Source organism: Rhopalosiphum maidis, chromosome 2, assembly GCF_003676215.2.
Source record: "Rhopalosiphum maidis isolate BTI-1 chromosome 2, ASM367621v3, whole genome shotgun sequence".
Classification (NCBI taxonomy): Eukaryota; Metazoa; Arthropoda; class Insecta; order Hemiptera; family Aphididae; genus Rhopalosiphum; species Rhopalosiphum maidis.
The window spans coordinates 10,770,107-10,776,106 of NC_040878.1; positions in this window are offsets into that span (position 1 = coordinate 10,770,107).

The window sequence follows — 6,000 nt, forward strand, 5'->3', positions numbered from 1 at the left end:
TATTTATATTGATTACTTAAGTTTTCAAATCATCATAGTTCCTGTATTTTTCAAAGCATGTTATCATGAACCATTTATTATTATAGTACACAACTTCATTTTATAATTCAAAAATTGTTCGATTACAAAACGTCAACACTTCCCCTGAGTCATGTGATTAACCGTTTACAGGAAAAAAGGGCGATTCTTGTCCGAAAAAAAAAAGAAGTTTTTATTGCTACAGAAAACTCTTCAAATTGTATAAAAATTAAAAATAAATTCATCAGCAAATGAGAAAACAAATATGAGCAGTCTTCGCAAATCACTCTGTATATTATACGTAATTCGGCTGCGCTACATTTGCCTAATAATTCAATAGAATAGAATTGAGACTTTGACGGCGCGCGCAAGGGTCATCGTGTTCGAAATGCGCCGCTCGGGACGGAGGCGGCTGTGGAGTCGGTCCACTCGAAAACAATAATAATAATAATATTATATTATATTATCGGACGAGGCGCGTGACACGATGTTTCGATGTAGGCCGCCTTGTGTTGTAATACACACACACACACACACACCGCGTAATAAAATAATAATTATGTATATAACATTACCGCGGTAGGCGGCGGTGGCGGACGTCGGTTGCAAAAGCGGGCGCGCTGCCGCCACTAGAAAATGTCAAATCTATAATACACGTATTATTATTATATTCTGACGACGCTTTATACGCGCCGCCGCCGCCGCCGCCCGTTGAACTGTACAATGTGTACACATTATTGTACAACCAATATAATGATATATATTATATTACAATATGACGAGCGTCGAGTGCGTGAATTTTGTTTTTTTTTGTTTTTCGATTGTCGCGACCGCCATGTGAACTCTTCGCCGTACACGTACGAGTGTGTACGACATACTTATATAATTTTTTTTTTACAATAATGCGTCCGCGAGTATCGTGGAGGCACGCGTATTTCCCGCACGCGAGAGCCTTTGTAGACTATTCCGATCGGTCGTCGCGTAGGACAAAAAAAAAAAATGCTCGAACAACGACCACTTGACTGGGTTTTGCGGAGTCGGAACGTTTGAATAGGGAAAACAAACAAAACTAAATTTAAAAAAAAATGTATAATAATACTACGACGACACGATCGCAAAATCAGACTTTAAACCATTGAGTTGTCGTTCAATCACGCCATGTTATAAAACGTACTCGTATATCCCCAAGTCGTTTTATTCACTGCGCGTATAGTATGCGCCGGAGAGCGAAAATATAAATTTATGATCTACGTGATTCGTGATGTGTACCTTTATCCGTATATTTGCTGTTGTATCTCGACATTGAAGCAAACAATTTTATTTAAGCGATTTTGAGACGAATAGAAAATATTGGACACATTAATAAATATTAAGTTCACAATTGTATACACTAAATAACTGTACAGATTTAAAAAATAAAAAAAACTATTATTCTACGGCATTAAGCACAAAGATCACGTCATGCATATTTTTACACTGCGTTATTTTCCGCAGGTAAAAAAAGCGTACTTTACTGTAATTCTCATATGGTAAGTTATAACAATAAACATGATTTCAGACCTTTTTTATAAGAGAAATCGATGACCATCACAACCTACCTCCAATTTACCTGATTCTACCTGTCGAAAACTGCTGTAACATGTCGACATTGGTTTTTTCTCGTCGCTGCACCATTGACTCTAATTTCTTGGAAACCGTTGGTGTTCGAGAGCTACTTATACGTGATCCTATTCGGTAAATAAATTCGCAAATTTATGAAAACTAAACGTGTCAAACCGTAGAATACAAATATCTAATAAATAAACGTAATAGGATAAATTCTCACCAATCGCATACGTATCAGTATAATATGTATAAGCCTTGTGCAATACAAATGGTTGGACAAATTTAAAACCTAGTTCAATTCTTCCCGTTTACGCAGCACTCACTATTGCGTTTGCTGCAAGAGTATGACGCCATCATAGAGGTAAGTGTATCGTGCTACGTTAACGTGTATAATATACAATTCGATTTAACTAACAGTAGTGCATGCATATGGTGCAATATTGAACTTTAAAAAACGGTTATAGGTACCTAATAAATAATATAATATAGTGACGCGTGATGTATATGTATCGCAATATGGATGGGGTTTCTTAAACCGTTTAAATTACTGGCCGTTAGATTTCTGACAACTGTAGGCTATATGCAGATATATCATTCGACTTATATAAGTTCTTAATAAATTAATTCAAAAACCCAAAGGCGTCACATGTTTATGGTGATATTGTATTACCACAACGGGACTAAAGGCTTGAATGATTCGTTAATACGTCTTCAGTTTTTTGTCGCTGTTGAAACATTAAACTTATATTTTATTCGGTACACAAAATATTGTTGTGGATGAGTTGATTCTCGGGATTTACTTTTTTGTATTAATCGATTCCTTAGTTTATTTGAGGGACGTACACGTTGATTTCTCGCATACATATAGTTGATTCCCGAACTTCGGTGTTAGTAATAGACGTCTTAGGGAGATTAACAACTGACAAGTATCCCAAATTGTTTTCAAAAAGGAAATCAACTTATATATACCGTTTAATTGCTATTGATTAGGCAAATCAACTCAAACGCAGCCCATGTAGGACACATGTACATTTCTCAAGTCCCGACAAACATACGACATTTCATAATTTATAAGCATTTTATTTCCAAACGATTTTAAAAATTGTCACCTATTCAGTTAACTTTTTTTTAGTCATAAAGAACAATTGTCCATTTATGAAGAATCTCAAATAATATTATAAAACTATTTATCAATTATTATAAATATATTTCGTTATTTTTGTATTATAACAGCGTAAACCAAACACATCGACCCACAAAATAACAATACAATTTTACATTTAATAATATAACATTATATTATAGACTACATTGTTACAATAATACGGATATGCACGGCGTCGATGACTCTCACTTATATTATGAACACATCGTCCGTCGGGGTTTTTTTTCCCGCACCCCCGCGACCGCCAATCGAAGCCGACACTCGAGGTGTGTAAAATATTATAATATAAACACTGTACACACTGCGCAGTCGGTCGCATTGTCATGTAGATTAGCTCGTTTGATAATGCTCGAACGTAATTCGGCGAATTAATAATATTATAACGACGACGATAATAATAATATAATATAATAAAGAGCTTATCTCCTACCCCGCAAGACGCACTACATACTATATAATAATATATGATACACACACACACTGCGACGGCGACGATGAGGATGATGATTATTATTACTGTTACAGTTGTTATTATTATTACTGTTATTGTTATAACAGAAACAACTCGACGGGGACGCGTCTTAGGTCAATATAATGCGCGACAGGTGCAGTCGGCCGGGCGAAAGCCACAATCATTATGCGGAAACACTGCAACAGGGACGATTGCTTCGCCACTAACCACGTGTCCCTTTATAATATACTTGGCAGTATGATAAATCGTTTTTAAATTCTTTTTTTTTTCCATTTTAAGCTAATAAACCATCGAAATCGGTCGAATAATAATTGTGTACAGCAGCAGCGAGACTCTGCACCATTTAGTACGCATCTTTTTGTCGAGTAATTATCATAGTAGTTATCATATTATCGCCTCAGTAGCTTGACTGTAATAGTTAATCATAGTAAAGCAGTAAATAAAATCGTCAGTGAAGTATTAGATAAGCTGTAGAGCGTTCTGTGTATTTATGCTACTGTAAAAAAAAAAAAAAATGATTTACTAATTATTTTAGTACAACTGTTACATATTAATTAATTTTTGCTGTTTATATTTTTAACTATATAGTTTTTAAATTATGTTTTTAATGATCAATGTGCATGTTAAAAAAAAGTTTCATCCTCCATTAATTTAACCACCACTGAGTTATATAGTAAATTAGAAAATATAAAATAATATACGAAATATAGTGAATAGTTTTAGCTAAACTTAATAAACATAATAATGTACACAGTACACAGAGTATAAATTCATATCAAATAATATGTTAGTTAATCTATTTCGACGCAGTACACATCTGTACAAAATACGCATTGTCAATCGTAATGTAACCGGAAACGAACAGAGTATCATGGTACAATTATTATATTATGTATCTGTTACAGAAATTCCTCTAAATATCGAACACGCTCGGTTCCTGAAATATTTTCCACTGTTCGTAGGTATCCTCTGTCTCAGATCTATTTTGTTTTAATGTCACAGTCAACACGCAAGTTGTTGTAAACGTTATTTTTTTCGTATCCTGCATAATTTCGTTTTAAATTTACAAGAATAATGATAAAAAAAAAAAAAATTAAAACTCCGCAAAAATAGCCATTAATTAGAGGTTTTCCTAAAAAACTGAAAAAGTAATGGCAATTTGCCATTTTCTTATTCAAAAATAAATCAACCGCTTTTTATAAAATTTCAGTAAATTATATGAGTTTGCAAGTATTGGAGATGTCCGTTATTTGGAGGTATCCTGTATTAAGACGTATCCTATTTAGGCGGTTTCACTGAATCCGTGTATAATATGTATGTACGTGTATTGCGTCCATGTAGGTCAATTCCTTCGTTTAGAAAACAAACATCGATAACGCGCCGCACAAAAGCAGCATCACCCTCGCCGTAAAGTTCGGACAAACGTCGTACAAAAGACCTATTATATATACTATATATATATATATATATATGTATAATACGAGTGTATTGTCGCTGTCGCAAACGCGTGCAGGACCGCACCAGGATCGACGACGACGAGGACGAATGGGGTGCAAGACCTCATCGATGCGTATATATACAAGTGCTAAGAATATATATATATTTTATATAGGTATATGTACGTGCGTTGTACGCTGTACAGTAAAAGGGCCTAAACATCACAGCGTGTCCTTTTGTGTTCGCCGGCTAAACCCCAAATTGATGACAAGTATATATATATACATACATATATGGGGCGCAAACTAAGCGTATATTATGCATGTGTGTGCGGGCATACACGCATCTGCAAACACTGCAAAAAAAAAACAACCCCCGACCCCTCCTGACGCCGTATACACGCTGCACTCGGCGCGAGAGGATTTTCGAAACTTTTACATTTATATTATTATTATTATTGTTGTTGTTACGTACACGTTGCAGCAGCAGCAGCAGCAGCAGTTATAGGTCGTGTTGCAGTGCTGCAGTTATCGTTGTTATTGTACATATACATTTATATGAGTGTTATTATTCGTGTATATACGCGAGCGTGAATTGAATTCGTATTTTTTTTATTCATTTTACACATCATATAATTTTTAAATCAAGGACAGCTTCCGCCGCAGATCGCGGATTTATTGACCGGATGTGTCTCTCGCGTATATAATAATAATATATACGTAAAGAGACATTGCAGTAATAGTATTATATATATATGCGCTACTATTATTATACATTACAATAATATTCGGCTCGAGTTTTATTGGGTTTTGAAAATGAAATCACCATCATAATAATATACGTCTATATATTATAAATATATGTGTGAGTGTGTGTTTCATATTTTTGAATAATAGTTATGGGCAATAATATTTCCGTTATAGGTTTTATATAATATAAGTTTAATAGCAGTGCACGCCGGCCGCGCGGGACGATATTTTTATTTATTTATTTATATTTTTATTCCTCTAACCGTTTTCGAATATTTTTCATTGCCCGTATTCCCATCGAAACCTGAGTCGGCTACTAGAACAATATAACATAATAACGTCAATTTTATTTTTCACCCATTTTATTAGTATAGGTTGTATAGGTTGTCGTCGTCGAATTTCACCGTGTGATGTATATTATTATTATGTGTATTAATCTATCAACGATCGTCGGATAAAGGTGTTCGGCTGTATACGACTTAGTCAACTGTGTAAAAATTGAAAAAGGCAACCGACATTTAAACTACATTTTTAAGTACTTAATAGCTTATTCC